This window comes from Triticum urartu, unplaced genomic scaffold (genome assembly GCF_003073215.2).
Source record: "Triticum urartu cultivar G1812 unplaced genomic scaffold, Tu2.1 TuUngrouped_contig_3800, whole genome shotgun sequence".
Lineage (NCBI taxonomy): Eukaryota > Viridiplantae > Streptophyta > Magnoliopsida > Poales > Poaceae > Triticum > Triticum urartu.
The window spans coordinates 1-14,615 of record NW_024114353.1 but is presented as its reverse complement, the minus strand read 5'-3'; the positions used below and the strand labels follow the sequence as shown (position 1 = coordinate 14,615).

Below are 14,615 nucleotides of genomic sequence, written 5' to 3'. Positions count from 1 at the left end.
CACTTCCTTTTGATCATCCTTTTATTATCGGAGTTCTCATGAAGGTTCTACATGATGGTTCATCAAGGATTTAATTCCTTATCGAAGTGTTCATAAAGATTCTTTCCAGAGGAGCTCAAGCATTCTTCTTCTTGCTATCCGGAGTGCAATTCTTTCTTCCGTATCATTGGAGGTGGTATTATGTCATTCTTGATAATTGGAGTTCATGTTTCATGATTCACAGGTTGTTAAGAATGGGGTATTTTAAATCCATCAATCTCGTCATTTGAATTATCTTGGGTAATATTTTCACCTAAAGCCTTCCCTAACGATTGTTGCTATTATGGTGCTTATAAATGACTCAAGTTCTTTTATCTGCCAATAAGTTCTCGTCTCCTTGTTGATATCAATCCAATCTATCGTTTCCGGTAGTGGCAGAATTTCAACTCAGTTTTGAGAGGTTTTCCATAAGCCCACAACAAGCTCACTCTTTTTGTTGTTGGGTTTTCCAACAACTCCGTTCGACCATTCTCCTAAGGATGCCTTTTCAAGCTCTTTTGTGGCATAAGATGGCATTTTCGTCTCCATTCTTTTATTTCAATTATCTATCTTCTATTCTTTTGTTACGGAGCCTTTGTGATGTTTCTCTTTTCTCTCATCATCTTGGATCGTGTTCTTTTCGTGTTTATCCATTTAACCGTAGTGTTGTGTCCTTTTGCTCAAGCTCTTTCATTTTATCAACTATTTTATCTGTCTTCAATCGGAGTGCTGCCTGAAGTTGTTCGTCCTTGTCCCTCTTTTCTAACGGAGTGCTTTCAACTTCGTTCTTTTCTGTTGTATTCTTTCTTTCATGAATTTGTTCAACCTCTCAAGGTGCTTGGTTTCACTCGTTTGTCCAAGAAGCTACTTAGTTTTACCGCTGCTCTTCCTCTTCCTTTTCCCTCCGGTGTCATCCTAGATCTCGGGACGAGATCCTCTCGTAGCGGTGGAGTGTTGTGACACCCCGAGACCGTTGCGCCAGGTGTCGTCCAGTTATTCGCTATTGTTGCCTTGTCATTTGTTTGCGTGTTGCATCTTATCATGTCATCATGTGCATTGCATCATTATGTTTTAAAACTTGCGTTCGTCCGGGTTCTTCGAGTTCTCTCCGTTGTCCGTTCTGAGCCCAACCACACTTGCACGCGCCCGCGGCATGTCCGAGATATTATTTTATAAGTGGCCGAAAAATGTTCTTTGAATGGGTTGAAAGTTGTCATGCGGTGTTGTTATGTTGTAGGTAGGCCGCCTGCCAAGTTTCATCGCATTCGGAGTTTGTTTGATGCCCCAACGGATAACTATAGTGACTTTATAGTCTGTCTAACGTCAGACGTTTTTGGTCTCCGGAAACAGATGCCGGGCCCTCTCTCTCTCTTCTCCCCCTCGCAGTCTCGCCACAACCCACCTAGTCCATCCTCCTTCCCCTCTTCGCTTCTGGAGTTGTCCGATGCGACCGCACAGTCCGAAACCCTCTTTGCTTAGTGCATGAAACCCCCTCGCGCGTGCGTCCGAAAAGTTGTCCCGGACCCGACCCAGACTGTCGCCACCGTTGTGTCCAGATCATCCCCAAACATCTACAAAACGTCATCGTTTTCCTATTTGGGCTCCCGAGCCTATTTTTCCTGACCGTCCAGTTACGATCGGAGGGACGGATTAGCCCTACCCAAAAATCCTTTTGCTATATATATGTCAGACCAAACCCTAAAACTAGGTCATTTGCCCCCCTCAGCCGCCGCCACACTCCACCAAATCCCCATCGGGATCTTCCCCAATCAAGTTCCTCCTCGTTTTCCTCTCCTGCCAGATCCAACCAGCGGCCTTGACCAACTCCCTTGATTTCCGCCGTCGCCCAACCACAGCAAAGCTGCGCCTCCTTCCCTGCCCTCCTATCTCTTCGTCGTCTCTTTCGGTCTCTCTCGCTCTCTCTCAAATTCTCTCTCTCTCTCTTGCCAGGTGTAGGAGCAACAGGAGGTCGCCCTGCTGCCATGGCCACCGTTTCCGTCGCTGTCTCAGGACCCGCCATGGAGGACCCAGTCGCCCGCCAAGTACCTCGCCGGAATACCCAACCAGGCCATGACCTCGACGCCCTCCTCCCTCTGTTGTCTCTCCTAACCACTCAAACCCCCTCCCGTTTCTCTCTGTCAGGGGACTAAAGACATGGCCGCGCCTCTCTTTGAACTCAACTGCCATGGCCGTCCCGACCCCCTGCTGCCTCAAGCGCCCCCGCAGGACCTCGTCGGACCACCAAGCGGCAACCTCCTGAGGTTCCCCGTGCCCCATGCCTTCCCTTTCTTCTCCTTCCTCCTGCTGTTCTTCCTCACCGTCTCTCTCTCTGAACCCTCTCCCATTTATTCAGTAGCAGCTCATGTCGTAGCTACAGTTCGCTCGATCCCCCTGCCTCGAGCGTGTTGACCGCGCCCCTCCTCGTCGCCATGGATCCGCGCCAATCTCCACCTCCCCGCACTCCGTTCCGCCTGTTCCGGCTGGTTCTCGCCGACCCCATCACCAAGACCCCTGCCGCCGTCTTCTACATCGCCTGATCTTGCTTCTGTTCTTCAGAAACAAGGACGAACACGCGCCTCGCATGCACCCGTTGACCGCGCCACCCCATCTCCTCGTTCGATCCAGCCTGCCAGCGTGCCTCTAGTTCAGGCCAAGGCCCAACACCTCTTCGCCCCAGCCATAAACAGGCCTCAAGGCCCAATGTGAGCAGCACCCTGGCCTTCCCCCTGTTGGGCTGCCCAGATTCGGCCTGTTTCTTTTTTTCCCTGCTGACGAATTTCCTAATTTCCAATGCATGCATAATTACAGGAGGATGCCATTATTTTAATTTGCTCACAAGTTAATAACCGTGCATCGGATTAAAACAAACTTCATATGAAACTTGCTTAGATTTTCATCTAGTTTAATAATATGAAACTTTCATCTATGTTTAAAATGTTTAAAACGTTGTTTGTTTAAATTTGCTCCTATGCCATGCTAAAATGATTTATTTCATAACTAAATAACCGTAACTCAGAATTTAATAAACTTTATATGTAAATGGGGTAGAAAAATGCCTAGTTTAACATGGTGGCTTTACTTTGCATGTTTAATAACTCTAAAATTGTGTTTAGGGCAGATCAGTACCAAACCTTAAAATATGCACATGAGGAGTTTCCGGACTTGTGGTTTGTTGTTCCGGCCTCATTTAAACATGCCTAGATAGGTAGTTTTGTTTTGCTTCACCTCTTGCCATGCTAACAACATTTAATATTGTTGCGTACATAAACAAGATCGAACTAACTAACTTGAATGTGGTGTTTCGTCAATATGCAACGGAGCTCCACATAATTTGTAGGGTTGTTTGCGCACTTTGCCATGCCATGGTTCTTTAAACCGGACATGCATCATACTCAGTTGTGCATCTTGCCATGCTTATGTGGTGGTTTTTTACTATGTTGTTTGCTTTCTTTCCAGTGTTGCTTCTTCGGGTTGGTTCCGATAACGTCGCGTTTGTGAGGATTTGTTCGTCTACGTCCGTTTGTCTTCTTCATGGACTCTTCTTCTTCCTTGCGGGATTTCAGGCAAGATGACCATACCCTCGAAATCACTTCTATCTTTGCTTGCTAGTTGCTCGCTCTTTTGCTATGCCTATGCTGCGATACCTACCACTTTCTTATCATGCCTCCTATATTGTTGAACCAAGCCTCTAACCCACCTTGTCCTAGCAAACCGTTGATTGGCTATGTTACTGCTTTGCTCAGCCCCTCTTATAGCGTTGTTAGTTGGAGGTGAAGATTGAAGTTTGTTCCTTGTTGGAACCTGGAGATGTTGTTCCTTGTTGGAACATGTTTACTTGTTGGGATATCACAATATCTCTTATTTAATTAACGCATCTATATACTTAGTAAAGGGTGGAAGGCTCGGCCTTATGCCTAGTGTTTTGTTCCACTCTTGCCGCCCTAGTTTCCGTCATATCGGTGTTATGTTCCCGGATTTTCCGTTCCTTACGCGGTTGGGTTATAATGGGAACCCCTTGACAGTTCGCCTTGAATAAAACTCCTCCAGCAATGCCCAACATTGGTTTTACCATTCGCCACCTAGCCTTTTCTTTCCCTTGGGTTCTGCAGACTCAAGGGTCATCTTTATTTAAACCCCCGGGCCAGTGCTCCTCTGAGTGTTGGTCCAAACAAAGCCACTTGCAGCGCCACCTCGGGGAAACTCGTGGGCTGGTTTTAGTTGTACGTAGTGCTCATCTGAGTGTGCCCTGAGAACGAGATATGTGCAGCTCCTATCGGGATTTGTCGGCACATTCGGGCGGTGTTGCTGGTCTTGTTTTACCATTGTCAAAATGTCTTGTAACCGGGATTCCGAGTCTGTTCAGGTCTTCCTGCTAGAAGGAATATCCTTCGTTGACCGTGAGAGCTTGTGATGGGCTAAGTTGGGACACCCCTGCAGGGATTTGAACTTCCAAAAGTCATGCCCGCGGTTATGGGCAGATGGGAATTTGTTAATGTCCGGTTGTAGAAAACTTGAAGTTGACCTTAATTAAAATACATCAACCGTGTGTGTAACCGTGATGGTCTCTTTCCGGCGGAGTCCGGGAAGTGAACACGGTGTTGGAGTTATTCTTGACGTAGGTTGTTCTAGGATCACTTCTTGATCATAGTTGTTCGACCGTGCTTTTGCCTTCTCTTCTCGCTCTCATTTGCGTATATGTTAGCCACCAAATATGCTAGTCGCTTGCTGCAGCTCCACCTCATACCTTTTACCTTACCCATAAGCTTAAATAGTCTTGATCGCGAGGGTGTGAGATTGCTGAGTCCCCGTGACTCACAGATACTTCCAAAACCAGCTTGCAGGTGCCGATGATACCGCGCAGATGACAGAACCGAGCTCAAGGAGGAGCTCGATGGAGATCGTGTTCGTTATGTTGTTCCGTTTCTAGTTGATCAGTAGCGGAGCCCAGTTGGGGTCGATCGGGGATCTGTGTAGCATTTGGGGTAGTCTTCTTTTATTTTGGGTTCCGTAGTCGGACCTTGATTGTATCTGGTTGATGTAATGCTTTATTCATATAATTGTGTGAAGTGGCGATTGTAAGCCAACTATGTATCTTTTTCCCTGATGCATTACATGGGTTGTGTGAAGATTACCTCACTTGTGACATTGCTTTCAATGCGGTTATGCCTCTAAGTCGTGCTTCGACCCGTAGGAGATATAGTCGCATCGAGGGCGTTACAAGAGATCACTTGAACGGAGCACCGGTAAGATTTGGAGAACCATAGATGAAAGCTGAGAATGAATAAATTCTGAGATGATGGGTTCCGGAGAAACAAACTAAAAAGAATCTTGAATTGCTCCGGATAGGTGAAAAAATTCTCACAATCCAAAAACAACTATGAGAGGATGGCAACAAGCTAGAATCACGAATCTTGAAGAGAATGGAGCAAGATTTAAGAGAAACTCTTCTTCGGTCATCAAAATCTGAGAATGACGACGAGAAACACCACCATGAATCGTTGAGACACTCCGGAATGATTAAAAGAGGAGAGGTTGAGCCAAAGATGAAAAGAATTTGAAAGATCTTGGAGAAAAACATATGATAGATGATGAATCATTCTTACGTCAAACTTTAAAAGAATTTGAGGATAGCTCCGGGAAAATAAGAAGAGTCAGGTAAGATCCTAGGAAAATACCTGTGGGTTAGGGCCCACACAAAAGATACACCGTTGAACGATTACTTGAAAAGAGAGATTGCACCGGTTGAATTAAAAGGCTTAAATGATATAACATCCTCAAAAGAGTTTGAACGAAAGCAGAGTGGTAACATGAATCTTCGAAATATCTTGAGCACTCCGAAACAATTGAATAGCGAGAAGTGAATGATTAAGAATTGCACCGGCATGAGAAAGCATTGAAACGAGGAAAGGATATGATCAACAAAGCTTGACTTGAAACCACCGGAGAAGAAAAGAATGAAGAATGACAAATGAGTAGAGCATCTTCATGAGAAACACCGGGTAAAAACATGAAGGAAAAAGAATGGAGAGACTTCCATCAATAAAATGGATAGTGATTAAGAAATCTGAATCCTTGAAGAAAAAGGGTGGGTGGGTGGGAAAACAAAGAAAACTTGGAACGGATGAAGCAAACACCGTTGAGAAAGCTGAGATTGAATCTTGCGGATGTTGAAAATGGACGGATCCGCTTGAAGAGAAGCACACCGGTTGAAAAGGATTGGCAAGACAATCTCTATGATCAAGAAGGATTACTATTCACATAGGAATATGAGAACACCACTTAGACAAGGGATGAAATCAACATTTGCCTTCGAAGCAACTCGAATACCACAACTCAAAACAAAACAAAGGATTGGCTTGTAGAATAAGCCGGAACAAACATATGATAGAGATTTCGTCCGAAGTTTTCATGGTGGGGCCTACACGGGCTTGATCGTACAGCACCATCATGTACAAGGCAGTGCACATGACATACGAAGCGTCCCTGAGTCGGCATAGCCAAGGACTCTTTAAGACACAACGAGACCACTATAAAACCAACCGTGGATAGGCGGACCACTAGACGTCGAACCCCAATTTCATATCATACATCTGTCGGAAAGATATCCTAAGAGCTACTTGAATTCCCACTTATAAACTCCCGAAATTTTCCGGTTATGCAATCAGGTGTTGGGGATACAGGGGAAGCATAATATCTCACCCAAAACTAGCAAATCCTACATCCAGCTGTATCCATCCTTCAACACATAACCAAGAAACCTTCGGAAATCGTCTACCTCAACCTTCGAAAAGCATCCGTTATACGAGTTATGGCAATACTCCCGAACTCCTGCCCCAGTACTGGGTGGCGTCGAGGTTATCTCACCAACAACTACATAAAAGAGTTTTTCGATGTCGGCGAACCTAAACTCAGGTATTCCAGAACTACAATGATAAAATTGTGACGACAACACCTCGGAGCTCAACTCCCCGGGACACTGCCACAACCCCTAAATGACAGGAGGCACCAAGAACAATGTTCTCATCACAAATCGATCGGAACGATTCCAAGATACCCGCGTGATCCTAAATTTTTTTAGTGAAATTTGAGAAGAGAAGAGTCAAAACTCTACGTCAGGATGCCTTACCAGAGCGATGAAGGGACTGAGGAGTAAAAAGAATTCCTAACTCTCCGATATATAATTCCTAAATGACTCAAAACATTTTTCTAGACTCAACAACGCCAACAGTTCGATCAAGCAGGGGGCTCCTAAGTCGGGGAAGGCTCTGATACCAACTTGTAACGCCCTCGATGCGGCTATATCTCCCACGTGTCGAAGCACGACTTAGAGGCATAACCGCATTGAAAGCAATGTCACAAGTGAGGTAATCTTCACACAACCCATGTAATACATAAGGGAAAAGGATACATAGTTGGCTTACAATCGCCACTTCACACAATACATGAATAGAGCATTACATCATCCAAATGCAATCAAGGTCCGACTACGGAACCAAAATAAAAGAAGAACCCAAATGTGACAAGGTCCCCGATCAACCCCAACTGGGCTCCACTACTGATCAACTAGAACGAAACAACACAAAGGACAAGATCTTCATCGAGCTCCTCCTGAGCTTGGTTGCGTCATCTGCATGGACTCATAGGCACCTACAAGCTGGTTTTGGAAGTACCTGTGAGTCACGGGGACTTAGCAATCTCACACCCTCGCGATCAAGACTATTTAAGCTTATGGGTAAGGTAAAGGTATGATGTGGAGCTGCAACAAGCGACTAGCATATATGGTGGCTAACATACGCAAAAGAGAGCGAGAAGAGAAGGCAAAGCACGATCAAGAAACTATGATCAAGAAGTGATCCTAGAACAACCTACGTCAAACATTACTCCAACACCGTGTTCACTTCCCGGACTCCGCCGGAAAGAGACCATCACGGTTACACACGCGGTTGATGTATTTTAATTAAGGTCAACTTCAGGTTTTCTACAACCGGACATTAACAAATTCCCATCTGCCCATAACCGCGGGCATGGCTTTCGAAAGTTCAAATCCCTGCAGGGGTGTCCCAACTTAGCCCATCACAAGCTCTCACGGTCAACGAAGGATATTCCTTCTAGCGGGAAGACCCGATCAGACTCAGAATCCCGGTTACAAGACATTTCGACCATGGTAAAACAAGTCCAGCAACACCGCCCGAATGTGCCGACAAATCCTGATAGGAGCTGCACATATCTCGTTCTCAGGGCACACTCAAATGAGCACTACGTACAACTAAAACCAGCCCTCGAGTTTCCCCGAGGTGGCGCTGCAAGTGGCTCTGTTTGGATCAACACTCAGAGGAGCACTGGCCCGGGGGGGTTTAAATAAATATGACCCTTGAGTCTGCAGAACCCAAGGGAAAGAAAAGGCTAGGTGGCGAATGGTAAAACCAATGTTGGGCATTGCTGGAGGAGTTTTATTCAAGGCGAACTGTCAAGGGGTTCCCATTATAAGCCAACCGCGTAAGGAACACAAAATCCGGGAACATAACACCGATATGACGAAAACTAGGGCGGCAAGAGTGGAACAAAACACTAGGCATAAGGCCGAGCCTTCCACCCTTTACCAAGTATATAGATGCATTAATTAAATAAGAGATATTGTGATATCCCAACAAGTAAACATGTTCCAACAAGGAACAACATCTCCATGTTCCAACAAGGAACAAACTTCATCTTCACCTGCAACTAATAATGCTATAAGAGGGGCTGAGCAAAGCGGTAACATAGGCAAACAACGGTTTGCTAGGAAAAGGTGGGTTAGAGGCTTGGTTCAACAATATGGAGGCATGATAAGCAAGTGGTAGGTATCGCAACATAGGCATAGCAAAAGAGCGAGCAACTAGCAAGCAAATACAGAAGTGATTTCGAGGGTATGGTCATCTTGCCTGAAATCCCGCAAGGAAGAAGAACGAGTCCATGAAGAAGACAAATGACATAGTCGAACGGATCCTCACAATGCAACGTTATCGGAACCAAGCCGAAGAAGCAACACCGGAAAAGAGCAAACAACATAGTAAACAACCACCACATAGACATGGCATGATGCGCAAACAAGTATGATGCATGTCCGGTTTAAAGAGGGCATGGCATGGCAAAATGCACAAGCAATCCTACAAATTAAGTGGCGCTCAATATGCAACTCCATTGCATATTGACGAAACACCATGTGACTTATTTAGTTCGATCTCGTTTATGTACCCAACAAGATTAAATGTTGATTAACATGGCAAGAGGTGAAGCTAAGTAAAACTACCTATCTAGTCAAGTTTAAATGAGGCCGGAAGCAAAGAACAACAATTCCGGAAAAACCCCATATGCATATATTAGGTTTGTTACGGTTCTGCCCTAAACACAATTTTAGAGTTGTTAAACATGCAAAGTGAGGCCACCAAGTTAAACTAGGCATTTTTCCACCCCATTTACATATAAAGTTTGTTAGGTTTGGAGCTACGGTTATTTAGTTATGAAATAAATCATTTTAGCAAGTTAATTAAGCAAGTTTAAACAAACAACATCTTAAGCATTTTAAACATAGATGAAAGTTGGATATTATTAAACTAGATGAAATTATAAGCAAGTTTCATATATAAAGTTTTTCCATGTGATGCATAGTTTGTGAGTAATTAAATGTATGAACATGAGGGTCTTTTCTGCAAAAGTGCTCTCTGGGATAAAGGCAAAATCGCAGACCTGAAAAAAAACAGGAATTGGGCCGAATCTGGCCGGCCCAACAAGAGAAAAAAACAAGAGGAGGGGGCACTTGGGGGCTGCTCACCCTGGGCCTGGCCCAACTGGAGGAGGAGGCCGGGCAGCTGGGCCTCACGCAACGGTCAACGAGAGAAGCAGGACTCGGCGCTTGTCGTCGTCCTCGCATGCTCGCATCTAGAAACAGGGGAAGCAGCGACCGATGCGAAGGAGGCAGCAGCAGGACGAACTCCGGCGGCGCTCGGAACCAGCTGGAGACGGAGAAGGCAAGGGGAATCTGACCGGATCCAAGGCGGATCGACTGGATCAGGCAAGGGTGGACTTGGAGCTCCAGGCGTTGGCGTTCTTCGCGGCTTGGTGCAGTTCGGCGCAGAGGAGCGGCGGTGCTGATAGACTACTCCGGCGAGAGGACGGCGAGGGAGCCTGGCGGGCGTTGGAAAGCTGCAGAAGTGCCGACCTTGGAGCAGATCGGCCGCAGGGATCCAGGACCCGTGAGGGGGAGAGGGGCGGCCAACGTTCCTGGGGCTTGGCCGGCTCGTTGAAGACGAGCAGCAGCGGGTCAATGCAGGCGGCGGTTCGCTGCAATGCAGAGACGAGTCAGGGACGGACTTGGTGCGGCGGAGCTCGGGGCCATGGCGAGCGGAGCACCTGTGAAGGGGAAGAGAGAGGTCAGGGACGGGCGAGAGGAGATGAAGCACGGGAAGGAGAGGGGCGGCACTGTTCCTGGTGGACGAGAGAGGAGGCAGGGGCTTCAGGAGAGCGAGGAGGATCTCGACTCCTCTAGATCGAAGAGGGGGGAGGAAGCTCTCGATCGAGGCGGCGGGGTTTTCTGGCGGCTTCGAACCGAAGAGCTCGGGCTCGAGCAGTGGTTGGTGGGAGGAGGAATGGGGGAATCCCGATGTGGATTCTGTGGAGTGGCGGCGGCGATGGGACAAACCCCCTAGATTTTAGGGTTGCTACCTAGGTCTATATAAAGCACTGGATTTTTGTTAGGGGCTATCTGGAGCCTCCGATCAGAATCGGACGGTTTAGAAAGAATAGGCTAGGGAGTCCAAATAATAAAACGGTAATATTTTGTAGATATTTGGGGATGTTCCGGACACAGCGGTAGCGACAGCCCGAATCGGGTCCGGGACAACTTTCGGGCGCGCGCGCGAGGAGCGCCGCGGGCTGACGAGAGAGGTTAGGCTAGGCCTGGCGGTATGTAGACTGTATAGACGGTCTCGAGCTGAGAGAAGAGAAGAGAGAAAGCCCCAGCGACTGTTTCCGGAGACCGAAACCGTCCGACGTTAGACCGGCTATAATACCGCTATAGTTTAACGGTTGGGCTATCAAACGAACTCCGAATGCGATGAAACTTGACAGGCGGTCTATCTACACTATAATAAGACCACATGCCAACTTTCAACCCATTCCGAGAACATTTTCTGGCCACTTATAAAATAATATTTCGGACATGCCGCGGGCGCGTGCAAGTGTGTCTGGGCTCAGAACGGACAACGGAGAGAACGAGGAGGCCGGGACGGATGCAAGTTTCGGAAACATGATGATGCAATGCACATGATGACATGATAAGATGCAACACGCAAGCAAATGACATGACAACGACAGCGAATAACTGGAGCACACCTGGCTCAACGGTCTCGGGGCGTCACAACAATAATCTTTGATCTTATTTTCACTACAAAAAAAAAAAGACACATCTGTGACATTTTGGGCCGAACGAAATTTTTTTCTGTCATACATATGACAGTTCTATGACGATAATTGTGACAAAACCTGGTATCATCATAGATGTGATGGGTTCCTACTTCTATGACAAAAAATCATGACAGAAAATGGCTTTTCGTCCTGGGCGGGCCGGAGACGCAGCTGGCATGACATTCTTTGGGCGTCCATGAAGGAAAAAACCGTGGTAGAAGCGAGGGGAGGAAAATTTTGGGGAGTTCCTGGTTATGATGGGAGGTCGGGGGCCAAGCGATGCGCATTTATCTCGTACATGTACGCGCGCGTGTGTGAGGCGTTGGCTCTAACTGAACCCGAGCGAGGCGTTGGGCTCTAACTGAACCCGAGCGATTGCACTGCAGGCTACGCGTTACTGAACCCGAGCGATCGATCGATGGCTGTTAACTGAACCCGATCGAGCGATTCCTTCGCTACTGCTGCTAACTGAAGCCGATCGATGCTGCCTCTGGATGAACAGTGAGCATTGCGGGGGGGGGGTTTGGATGAACAGTTCCCGGTGGGGGGGTGGATGAACAGGACCCCGTGGTGTTGCCTCTGGATGAACAGGACCCCGATCGATCGAGCCAGTTGGGGCTGGATGAATAGGACCCCTTGGAGGGCTGGATGAACAGGACCACCCCATGGAGGGCAGGATGAACAGTAGACGGTGGAGGGCAGGATGAACAGTAGCCCGTGGAGGGGTGGTTGAACAGGAGCCCGTGGAGAGGGCTGGTTGAACAGTAGCCGGTGGAGTAGCGCAGTGGAGGCTGGATGAACAGGAGCCCGTGGATGAACAGTCGCAGGTGCAGGCTGGAGGAGGTTGACGGTGGATGAACAGTAGCTCGTGGAGGCTGGAGGGGGTCGACGGTGGAGATGAACAGTGTCCCGTGGAGTCCCGTTTTGCGGTACGCCACACCCCTCCCGATGAACAGGACCTGCGTTTCGACCGTAGCGTTCCAACACAAGTCCGTTTCATCCGTTTTGCGGTACGCCACACCCCTCCCGATCAATAGGACCACCATTTTGACCGTAGGAGGTCCATTTCCTCCGTTTTGCGGTATGCCAGACCCCTCCCGATCAACAGGATCCCGTTTCAAACGTGGCCGGTCGAATACAAGGCCGTTTCCTCCGTTCTGCGGTACGCCAGGCCTCGTTTCCATCGCCTATTCCGTCCAAGCCCGCCCAATGAACACGACGCATTTCGTTGCCTCCCCATGAACACGACGTATTCCGTTGCCTCCCCATGAACACGACGCATTCCGTTGCCTCCCCATGAACACGACGACGACGTTGTTTCTCTGTTCTGACCCAGCCATGTACACGATCCCCGATACAGAAAAGATAAAAAGGGTTCAGGAATTGTTAAATTTAGATATAGGACCCTAGAAGAAGAATATAGGACTCGAGTGGAAGACTCAGAAGAGGAATATGAGACCCTAGAAGACGAATACAGGACCCGAGAGGACGAATATGAATATGAAACCCTAGAAGAATCTAAATATGGAATCCTACAAGACGAATACGAATATGAAACCCTAGAAGACGAATATGGGAGCCCAGAAAACGAATATGGGAACCCAGAGAATGAATATAGGACTTTAGAGAAAGACTCAGAAGAGGAATATGGGAGCCCAGAGAGCAAATATAGGACCCAAGAGGACGAATATGGAACTCTAGAGGAAGACTCAGAAGACGAATATGGCAGCCCCGGGGAAAGCGCAGAGGAAAAATATGGTACTTTAGAGGAAGACTCAGAAGAAGATTCAGAGGACGAATACGAGAGCCCAGAGGAAGATTCCATCTTAAAAAAAGAGGGTTTGATTGAGCATCGAGGAACAAAAGAATTTAGTTTAAAATACCAAAAAGAAGTAGATCGGTTTTTTATTCATTCTTCAAGAACTTCATATCTTGCCGAGATCTTCATCCCTAAAGATACTTGAAAATAGTATTATTGGAGTGAATACACAACTCACAAAAAATACAAGAAGTCGACTAGGCGGATTGGTCCGAGTGAAGAGAAAAAAAAGCCATACGGAACTCAAAATATTTTCTGGAGATATTCATTTTCCTGAAGAGGCGGATAAGATATTAGGTGGTTGTTTGATACCGCCAGAAAGAGAAAAAAAGTTTCTAAGGAATAAAAAAAGGAAAAATTGGGTCTATGTTCAACGGAAAAAAATTCTCAAGAGCAAGGAAAAGTATTTTGTTTCCGTTCGCCCTACAGTGGCATATGAAATGGACGAAGGAAGAAATTTAGCAACACTTTTCCCGCAGGATCTCTTGCAAGAAGAAAATAATCTCCAAATTCGACTTGTCAATTTTATTTCTCATGAAAATAGCAACTCAAAGAATTTATCACACAAATAGTCAATTTGTTAGAACTTGCTTAGTAGTGAATTGGGAACAAGAAGAAAAAGAAAAGGTTGGTGCTTCCCTTGTTGATGTAAGAGCAAATGATCTTATTCACGATTTCCTAAGAATTGAGTTAGTCAAGTCCACTATTTCGTATACACGAAAAAGTTATGGTAGGACAAGTGCAGGACCGATTCCCCATAATAGGTTAGATCACGCCAATATCAATTCTTTTTATTCCAAGGCAAAGATTGAATCACTTAGCCAACATCCAGAAGCTATTGGCACTTTGTTGAATCGAAATAAAGAATACCACTCTTTGATGATTTTGTCGGCATCCAACTGTTCTCAAATTGGTTTATTCAAGAATTCAAAACATCCCAATGCGATAAAAGAATGGAATCCTAGAATTCCTATTCAAGAATTTTTTTGGGCCCTTAGGCGCTATTGTAGCTAGTATATCGCATTTTTATTCATCTTACTATTTACTAACGCATAATAAAATCCTGTTAAAAAAATATTTGTTCGTTAAAAATTTAAAACAAACCTTCCAAGTACTTCAAGAACTTAAATACTCTTTAATAGATGAAAATAAAAGGATTTCTAATTTTGATAGTAACATAATGTTGGATCCATTCCTTTTGAATTGTCAGTTTGTCCATCATGATTCTTGGGAAGAGACATTGGCAATAATTCACCTTGGACAATTTATTTGTGAAAATGTATATCTATTTAAATCGCACATAAAAAAATCCGGTCAAATTTTCATTGTAAATATG

General features: G+C 46.1%; 1 pseudogene; it reads left to right on the top strand.

Moving 5' to 3' along the window:
• The first annotated feature begins 10,343 nt into the window (after positions 1-10,343).
• Positions 10,344-14,612, top strand: LOC125527411 (annotated as a pseudogene).
• The last annotated feature ends 3 nt before the right edge of the window (positions 14,613-14,615 follow it).